This window comes from Rutidosis leptorrhynchoides, chromosome 5, assembly GCF_046630445.1.
Source record: "Rutidosis leptorrhynchoides isolate AG116_Rl617_1_P2 chromosome 5, CSIRO_AGI_Rlap_v1, whole genome shotgun sequence".
NCBI lineage: Eukaryota > Viridiplantae > Streptophyta > Magnoliopsida > Asterales > Asteraceae > Rutidosis > Rutidosis leptorrhynchoides.
In genome coordinates this window covers 177,427,918-177,438,894 of record NC_092337.1, presented here as the reverse complement: position 1 = coordinate 177,438,894, position 10,977 = coordinate 177,427,918, and the positions used below count along the sequence as shown (strand labels likewise).

General features: G+C 31.2%; 1 pseudogene; it reads left to right on the top strand.

The window, feature by feature from the left end:
* The first annotated feature begins 7,180 nt into the window (after positions 1-7,180).
* LOC139849180 (AAA-ATPase At2g18193-like) lies at positions 7,181-10,230 on the top strand (annotated as a pseudogene).
* Positions 10,231-10,977: the final 747 nt, after the last annotated feature.

The window sequence follows — 10,977 nt, the reverse complement described above, 5'->3', positions numbered from 1 at the left end:
ATTATTTAAATACCGATGAGCTATCTTTTATAATTATGTAATGGAAGATGATGTATTGATGAGGTACATGATGATGAATGATTGAGCTGAGGATGCGTTTGTGCTCCTGTACCATACGAACCCCATGCCTAATTAACCATCGAACAGCCTATTCATGCATGTTAATGGGCTAGCTATTTGGACTTCTAATTAGTTTGTGTTGGGCTAGAATTACTTTTGCATATGTAGGCCGATGAGGTTATACTTGTTAGGCCGGATCAATATTGGTTAGCATAGGTCCAAATTCCATCACCACACATCACTTAAACGATTTCTATTATTCACAGTGTTCTTATTTCTATTTTCTATACCGTCGAACAAAGAAAGAGTTACAAAGTAAAGAGATAATAATAAGGATGATAGAATTACGATTGATGAAAATGTGATTTTATGAGAATAATGGATATTTTAGATTAATATGATTTTTGATGATGATTATGATTATAATTAGAGGATAATTAGAATTTTGATGTTTAGTTATGATCATGCTAAAAGAATCGATGATGATGAGCTGATGAAAGATGATTCGAGTGAGGTTGAATAATGATGGAAGATAATGAAGAAGGTAGTTTTTATTACCAAAGTATTATTATTATTATTATTATTATTATTATTATTATTATTATTATTATTATTATTATTATTATTATTATTATTAATTTTATCATTTTTATTATTAATGTAATTATTATTATTATTATTATTACTATTATTTTCATTACGGTTATAAATATAAAGGTTATAGATACAAGTATTATTATGAAAAGGATTAAGTTATAATGAATTATTAATAAAATTATTATTTTCATTGATATTGATATTATTATTATTACTTCATCATAATTATATTATTATTATTACTACAAATCAAATGACTAGTATTATTATCAAAATTAATATTATCATCATTAAGTCTAATTATTATTATTATTATTATTATTATTATTAACACTATTTTAGTATTATTAAAGTCATTATTTAACAAACTAAAAGTTATTTATATAAAAATATATCTAATACATATATAATAACTATATAAATATTACACACTATTTTGTTTTAAAAATAAAATGTTATTATTTATTATTATATAATATTAATTAAGTTGCATATAAGATATAAATATATTTTAGTATAATCAGGTATATAAATGTTATTATTAATACCATATAGGAATAAATACTTAAATATACATTATTAACATAACTTAAATATAGATATATATACATAACATTTGAAATAACGAATACATTACTATTTTAAGAAAAATAATATATATAACTAATATATACAAACTGGTTTGATTATTATTATATGTTAATTATAGGTTTAATATATATAATTGATATAGGTTCGTGAATCTGAGGCCAACCTTGCATTGTTCAGTTTCGTCGTATGCATATTTTTACTACAAAATATCGTATAGTGAGTTTCATTTGCTCCCTTTTTAAATGCTTTTACAATATATATTTTGGGACTGAGAATACATGCGCTTTTATAAATGTTTGACGAATAGACACAAGTAATTAGAAACTACATTCTACGATTGAATTGTTATACCGGATATCACCTGTTTGAGCTTGGTAACCTAAGAATTTGTGTTTATTATAATTGTCACCAATCGACGCGAATCCTAAAGATAGATCTATGGGCCTTGACAAGCCCCAGTCAGAGAATTTGAACTGCTTTAGTACTTCGTAGTTTTTATGTTTGGGGATATTCTAAATGCATTTTGTTAATGTCGGTTACCAGGGTTCAATTCGTATGAATGATTTTTACAGCAGTGAGCAGACTTGCACAGATTGTTTTCGAAAAAATGAAAATCTTATGGTCTACAAAAATGATAGAAATGATTGATTATGATAAACTAATGAACTCACCAACCTTTTGGTTGACACTTGAAAGCATGTTTATTCTCAAGTATGAAAGAAATCTTCCACTGTGCATTTGTTCATTTTAGAGATATTACTTAGAGTCATTCATGACATATTTCAAAAGACGTTGCATTCGAGTCATTGAGTTCATCAAGATTATTACTAAGTCAATTATAGTTGGATATATTATGAAATGGTATGCATGCCGTCAACTTTCAATGTAATGAAAGTTTGTATTTTAAAAACGAATGCAATGTTTGTAAAATGTATCATATAGAGGTCAAGTACCTTGCGATGTAACCAAATGTAATGTATTCGTCCAGATGGATTAGGACGGGTCGTCTCATTTTAAGCCTCACCAATGGAATATCCCTTCCATATCCAAGCATAGATAGGTGCAGTCAGCCTCGAGTTCGCGGATGCGATTAAAGTCCTCAGATAGTTCCTAAATGACATTGACATATTATTTGTTAAAGATTTTTTAAATATTTGTCAATGCTATATAAACAAATACATTTAACTGTTTCTCTAAAAAAGTATCTAACTCACCCAAAAAGTTCCCCTTAGTATGTTGAAGAAGATGTATGTGACATCAACGGTATATATATATATATATATATATATATATATATATATATATATATATATATATATATATATATATATATATATATATATGTTGTACCTTTCAGCTCTATTCAGCTGGTCAATGGCGAGTGCACGTGTTTGACTAGTAGAGGCATCATTGTTTGGTGTTGTATTTGTGATTCAATTCATTAATATGCAAACAAAGAACAAAATACTCATTTACATCACAGATCAATTATTTGATTTAAAATTGTCGGATAAAATATATATGCTGTCATTTTCAATCCTAAGCAAACTATATTGGTATTGTATCTTTAAAGTTCACAATACATATTGATGTAACATAAATTAAACCCTAAGTAACAGTTGGGATTCTGCAGATAATTAGCAAATAATATATACAGGTGCAATATCATAAATGAACATTTGGTATGAACTTAAAGGTATAACACATTAAAATCACAGACTCACACCTGCATGAGTGTAAGTCCAAAGAAAAACACTGATATTATCTATGCACATAACTGTGAGATAAAATCGATTCAGGTACAAATAAAAAAGCATAAATACAGATAAAGTGTAGATATGTTGTTTGATTTTAATGATTTCAAATAAACAAATGTGATGATAAACTTTGTTCTAAATTTTTTAGGTTTTAAACAGATATTTTTAAAATACCGGATCATTTTTGCCATTAATTAGTTTTTTCTAAATGGGCCGGGTCAAGTAGCTTATTACGGAGTATTAAAAAATACGAAATATTTTACTATAGGTAAAATACCTAAACTTCTTCATCATCTGATAAGCTTAATGGCCAAATCACCCACCATTTATTCTCGAAAATTTTAAATTAACCGCCAACCTAATTGACACCACTAATTGACATAAAACAACTTCCGATCATAATTGAAACAAACTGCCAGTCTCATTTACTGTTGTATTATTTTCACAAACCCTAGCAGTGATCCAAACTCCTTCAAATCGCTACTACAAACCGTCAGTTAATCATTTTGTTGTTTTGCGATTACATAGTTCTATACACAATCCCACGAACTCTGTAGGTAACTGCAGAAACCCGCTAAATTCGATAAATTCAAGAACTTGATACATCAAACATCATGGTACGTGTGTGATTTCAATTCTATTGTATGTATACCTAGAACTACTAGTATTGTTAAGGTATTAGTATTGTTATTATTGTTAGATTCTTATTATTAATTTTTTTCATGTATACAGAGCCAAAACAATAGGACTAAAAGAGGAGTTAACAAACTTAAAGAAAAATCAGTGATTCCTTGGGCAGGCGATAGAAAAATATCAAGCTATGTTGGCCAGTAACATAGGTGTTCTTACAAGGCATAGGATTGATTTTATTGAGGATGATTGGAAAGTAGTATCTGAAGATGAGAAAGACGCGTTATGGTTGGACATAAAGGTATCAAATCATAACTTATAAGAATTTTGTTTCATAAAGGTATCAGAATTTGTTAAACTAATGTTTAATTATATATGTAACAACATTTACAGGAACATAATTTTTTCAAAGATGATTTTGCGAAGAAAACAAAAGCTTCATCATTGTAACGGGGCTTTTAAGAGATTCAGGGCCAAGTTAAGAATGTATATGGTTCAAGGCAAACTTCCTTATGAAGAATGTCCAGATTACGGTTTCATAACTGCAGCAAAATGGAGACAATTTTGTGAACTTGAAGATACACCAGCAAAAAGAGTTAGTGTTATTCATTTGCTTTTAAACATGTATGGAATTACATTTTTAAATTGATGGAAACTAATGTGCTTTTTAATCCCATGCAAATTGTAAAGAAATTACGGGAAAAAGGCAGATTAAACGCCTTGAAACAACCAAAAGATAATTACACCCGTGTAGGTCGTTCAGGTTATCGAGGCCATCCAAGAATAATGGGATATGGAGAAAAAAGATCCTGAAAAGCATACAGTATACCACGATATCTCCAATCCTGCTACAAGGAATTATGTACTCGGAAGGATGAAGCGAACGAAAGAAACGAAGAGGCCAATAATTCCAGATACGAATGAGTCCTTTGTAGATAAAATTGTAATATACTTTAATTTGTATTTATAGCCTTATTAACCTAGAATTGTTTTATAACCAATTAATTTTCTTGTTTTGTTCCAGGTTAACACAGATAAACAAGGTGAGGATGCCTTGTTAGTTAATGTGGAGAAAGAACACGGCGATAGAACCAGAAGTGTTAGTAGCACGCTAGGATATAGCAAATTTGGTAAGCAACAAAAGGGAGACCAATTCGTAACAATGGAAAAGGTACAGGAATTTGTGGTTAAGGAGGTGCAAAGGGTGGTGGTGGAAAGAGAAAAAACTGGAACACATGAAACTTCACATGAAACAGCTACAACACCTGAACATCATGACCCGACAGAACATCTCGACATGACAGGAAATATGCAACTTGTAGACGAACAGGTCGACGAACCGGTAAATGTACTGAAAGTCTTACAGGTAGACGAACTGGAACAGGTAAACGAACAGGTGGTGTTGAATGACAAGTTTGTTGAGAGAAAACGGGGAATGGAAGATCACCCAGTTGTGGAGAAACAAGTGGAGATCCAACAAATAGAGGAGGAACAAGATAGAGTGGCCAACCCTCTTTGATTTCATTGCACTCTCCTAAATACAAGACTGTATAACACAGTAAGACTTATTTCTAAATCAATAATAGTTGTTAATTTAAATCTTGATTACATTTACATTATGTCACATTAGACAATATCATTTGTTCTTTTATTTGTTTAATTTTGAATAGGGCTTGGGGTCCTTTGCAATGGAATGTAGTTAAGGTTAGTCATCCTAGCTGTCTACAAACAGTCCTCCAAGTTGTTCATCCATGTTTTCATGTTCATGTTAATGTTACGTGTGACATGTTAAATTAATAAATGTGTATAAACGTGTGGTTATAATGCGGTGCAATCAACAACCCAGCAGTTGGGAGTGTTGATATTATGTGCTCAGTTGGATGCATTCGATCGTAAGTAGTCGTATAAAAAAGGAAGTTATTAATATTGACGAAGTAAGTATTTTAAGTTATGAATTATTAAATTTTATCTTTAGGTATATGTTACAAAAAGCTTATATTTTATATGTATATGTATATATGCATATTTATATACATATTTAAAATTTACAGCTTTCATGGGATGAACGTTGTTTATCTACAATCGATCTCGACAATATTATGGAAAAATGGCTTTTGTGGTCTCCTTTTTGATGTCTGGTATGTGTAACATTTATGTGATATGATATTGCGTGTCAATAGTCTTGGAGATTTGGTATTATTGTTAAAGTCCATATATTCATGCATGTTCAAAATACTTTTCTTTCAAAACAAGTAAACCAATTCAAGGGATTTTTTGAAGAGCCAAGGTGGATTTTTTGAGCTGCAGGATGCTTTGCTTTGAAATGGAGTATATAAAAATAAACTGTAAGCAGCTTTTTTCATTTGTAATAACTAGATGATTTAGATTTATGACTTTTTCATTTGTAAATGTTATGAAGATAATTTATATGTATATTTGGGTTTTATTTATTAATAAAAATAATTATTGTTTTATTCTTGTTGATCTATTACATTTACCAGTATTTACTAGTTATGCAATTCAAGACGTCTAATAGCACAACCAATTCAACACGTCTATTTGCTTTTTAAATTTCTGTTATAATACAACATGTCTACTTACAGAAGTCTGTTATATTTGGTGGCAATTTGAAATATTTAATTTTTAAATTTTTAAAAATTTAAAATTTTAAATATTTTAAAAATTTTGGCGGGTTTATAAAAATATCCCGGAACACGTCTAATTGCAAATAGATGAACACGTTGATTGCAACTACATGAACACATCTAATTGCAACTAGATGAACACGTCTAATTGCATCTAGATGAACAAGTCTAATAGTGACTAACGGAATATACAGGAACACGTTTAATTGCAATTAACGGAACACGTTTAATTGCAACTAACGGAACACGTCTAATTGAAACTAACGGAACACGTCTAATTGAAGATAACGGAATACGTCTAAAAGACATAAACGGAACAGCCTATTCTAACGATTTGACAACACGTCGAATTATTAGTTTTTAGAGCGGTTCCTTGAACCGCACTATATGAGTACCCTCAATTGGAACTGTCACATGTAGACGTGTTGTTCAACACGTCTAAGAGGCTTTTTCCACACGTCTAAAAGAGCCGGAATGTAGTAGTGTAAACTTGTTTTTCAAAGTTAATCCGAAGCTAGGGAGATTAAAGGTACAAGTGAATACTCTTTTAATTATATGTCTTTATCTTTATTATTCTGTTATTCAAAATCCCTTTCATAAAACCTCAAAACATCTAGTTTGATATTAGTAACTAATCGATTGAATTACCTGCTCCCAGTAGAACGAACTTCACTTATCAACTATTTATTACTACACCGATCGGACCAGTTGCCTGTAATTTGTGATAGTATTTAATTGTTTGTTTTGTTTATAAATTTAAAAATTGTTTATCACACATATATTACGGTTTGCCAACGAATTGTAGTCTAAGACTGCTTTATGTTCTTCAAACAGATCAGTAATCTATATGTTATGTATCTTTCAATTTAGACCACACGACAATTTTAGCAATATTATCTAATGGCTATGTCATCTTTCAATTCAGAAGGAGTTATATCATCAGCCGCCATCTCCCAATCTTGTAATTTGTGCTTTATGATTGCTATGTCATTATCGAGTTTTCCAAACTTGGTAGTGGCCTATTCTCTTAGCTCCTTTTTAAGCCCTTTTTAATGCTCCTTTAGAATCTCGAGTCTCTCCACCAAGGGATTCCATCGTGTATTCGTGTTCAAACCAAAAATCTAAACATGGTCACGATTGATTACACGCATCTTGGATTTTCGAATCGCAATAAATTCTAATACTTCAGATCTATTTAAGCCTCATATCCAATCGCATCTTAACTGACAGTTAACATCATTTGCATTTATAGTAAGGATGAATGTCATGCATTATCTAATTTTTTAGGAGTGATCAATAAATTTTTAAGTTTTTAAGTTATAAAGACTATACTCCATCTATCCCATTACAATTGTCCACTCACTTTTAGAAAATTCCACTAATTTAATTCTCCACCAATCAAATGTCTTCTCTCTCTAGAATAACTTCTTCTTATTGGTTGAAACACAAAGTGGACACTTGTAAGAGACATCCCAAAATAAAAATGTAGACACTTTTGGTGAGACGGAGGAAGTATTATATTAATATAATTTAATTTAATTAATACTCCGTATAAAGCAAAAGGACTATTATTATAATTTTAATCGTTATCCATATTACTTAATTAATTTAATTTATAATATATTATATTATTATTTTCTAATTATAATGAAAACCTTGATTTTGAAAATAAAAAGCAAGTTAATTGCTTGTTGACCAAGTACGAAAAGGAAGGAAAGTATTTATTAGATAACAATTGCGATTCAAATCAAAGGTTTATTATTATTATTATTATATAACTAAAACCCTAATCACCAACATACTCCGTATATAAACGTACCCTATTTAATACATACACATTTTTATTGTTATTCCTCCGTTTATGCTTAAACAGATGGACTCGAATATGTGGCATCTAAGTCTCTCCCAGATGCCAACTCCGTCATCGTTACTGTCGGCATACGCATCGATGTCAACATCAATCATGCTCTTCCGTACAATGTTTAACCAGCTCTTCCCAATAGAACTCCAACGTTACGTTATTAATGTTTTCGTCTCTACTGGAAACCTAATAAATCCTCAGAAAAACTAACATTCGTGTTTGAAGAAAATGATGTCATGATCTCCAACCATATGTTTGATGCCGCTGAGTCCTTTCTTTGTAGCCGAATCAACCCTGATTCCAAACGTCTTAGGTAACTCGCTATATTTACTTTTTAATATATAAAATAAACGTGTATGTATGTATTATGGTTTTACATAATAACTGATCTACGCTTACCATTTAAATGTGAAAAAAAAAGTATATCTCTATGAAAAAAAAGTATATATCTATGGACCACTAATTGGCTCGATCAGTTCCTAATGTTAATTAAAAAAAGGGATCGATTTAGCTTGTTTAACTTTTTAATATGCTCCTTCAATCCGTCCTAGAAAAAATTTTCCTTACCATTTTTTGTTGAATTTAAGGTACATGAGCAGTCCTAGAAAAAAATTTCCTTACCAATTTTTTGTTAGATTTGAAGTATATTTGTCAGGTTTGCCTTACTCCCATATATTAATGATAAGGTTAAGTTAGAGTGAATCTATTTGAGAAACAAAGTATTAAAAATATTAACAACTTAGAATGTTTGATCCCAGAAAACACTTTTAATATCTAATTTTGAATCTGTATAAAGTTAATATGTGATTCAATGATCATAGGATCACGAAATCAGCGAATGAAGAACACATAAACATCAAGTTTGCGGAATCAGAGGAGATAGTAGATTCATTTGAAGGAATTTCAGTTACGTGGACGTACGTTCCTCAAGAATCACAAGAACAAAAGGAAGGAGGAAAGGGTGACAACAGTTTTGGTAGGCCAAAGAAAAAGTACATCGAGCTTAAATTCGATAAAGAGTACAGAGACATTATAATAAGCTCTTACTTGCCATTGATAATTAAAAAATCACAAGATCTCAAGAATGAAAAGAAGGTAGTGAAGCTATATGACTTACAAACTTATGGAGGAGGGCATAAAGGATCTGTGAAATTGGACCATCCATCGACGTTTGACACATTGGCGATGGATCCGAAGATGAAAAAGGCGATAATTGATGACTTAGAGTTGTTTTTGAAAAGACGAGATTTTTATAAAAAAGTTGGGAAGGCATGGAAGAGAGGGTATTTATTGTACGGTCCACCTGGAACAGGAAAATCGAGTTTGATCGCTGCTATAGCGAATTACTTGAAGTTTGATATATATGAATTAAAGTTGATGGATATTGGAGGTGATTCTAGTTTAAAGAGTATGATGTTAAGAACATCGAATCGGTCGATACTTGTGATTGAAGATATTGATTGTAGCGCACCTAATCGGAAAGAAACTCTAGCAAAACGCGCTCGTGATCCCCAGGTTTGTAAGTTTGTTCAATTTGATTAATATGTTTTTTTTTTGTTTCATAAAAATATTGGACAATAAATGTGGAACGGATACGAATGATTATTCTGATGTATTTGTTTCACTTTATTGCCACATGTAGTTCTCTTTATCGGGGCTTTTGAACTTCATAGACGGGTTGTGGTCATGTTGTGGGGATGAACGTATCATAATATTTACGACAAACCATAAAGAAAGACTTGATCCAGCATTGCTTCGACCAGGACGAATGGACGTACACATTCACATGTCATACTTGACAGTTGATGGATTCAATACACTAGCAGCTAACTACCTAAACATTAACGACCACCATTTCCAATTTACGGAAATCAAAGAGTTAATCAAATGTAAGAAGGTCACGCCGGCTGAGGTGGCAGAGGAACTGATGAAGTCTGATAATGCGGAGGTTGTGTTAGATGGGCTCGTGAACTTTTTAAAACGTAAGAAGGTGGAAGAAGATGAAATTATAGATGAAATCAAAGGGGGGAATGAAGGAGATGATGATAATCAAGTCCCAGAAGCTAAAAAGGCCAAAATTGTACATTGATTCAAGATTAATATGTATTCTTAGCTTCTTACCCATTAGTATGTTCCAACACAACCATCGAACCTATTATATATAACTGCAACCATTTGTTTTCTTTCCTATTCTTGTTCAACCCACAAACATAACCACTTTCGAATACCAATTTAATTAACTAATACTGTTAATTGATTGTCATTATCACTTGGCATGCAACTTGAATCATAAAAGGAGACAGCGAATATTATTTTTATTGTTGATGATTATGGGGTGGGACAACACACATTGAAGACTTTTGTTATCTTACACCCACCATTTAATAAATTAATACCGAAACTGTTTCAGTCTCGATCAAACGTCACCAATCACTACTGTTTCTGCAACTTTTGAGCCTCCTGCTACGCTGCTATTCCTGTTTGTTTTCTGTTTTAAAACATGCTACCAAAGTTCCTGCTATTCGTTTAGTATTTATATGAAGTGGGCCGAGACTTATTTTCTGTTTGGGCCGTGATTTCCATTCCATGTTGGGCCGATGAGTTAGGATGCTGGATCGAGATTAAACTTGGGCTTGTGAAGAAAATTGGGCCACGTTATAACAAGCCTATCGTTATATTTTTTTTGGGTTCCTGTCAACTTTAATACACAAACGCATACACTTATTTAAGTGATGATGGACATGATAGTGATGATTATGATGATTTTAATGTATGATGATGATGGTATTACGTATGATGAGGATAAGGTTATGTTAATTATGATAACATGATGATA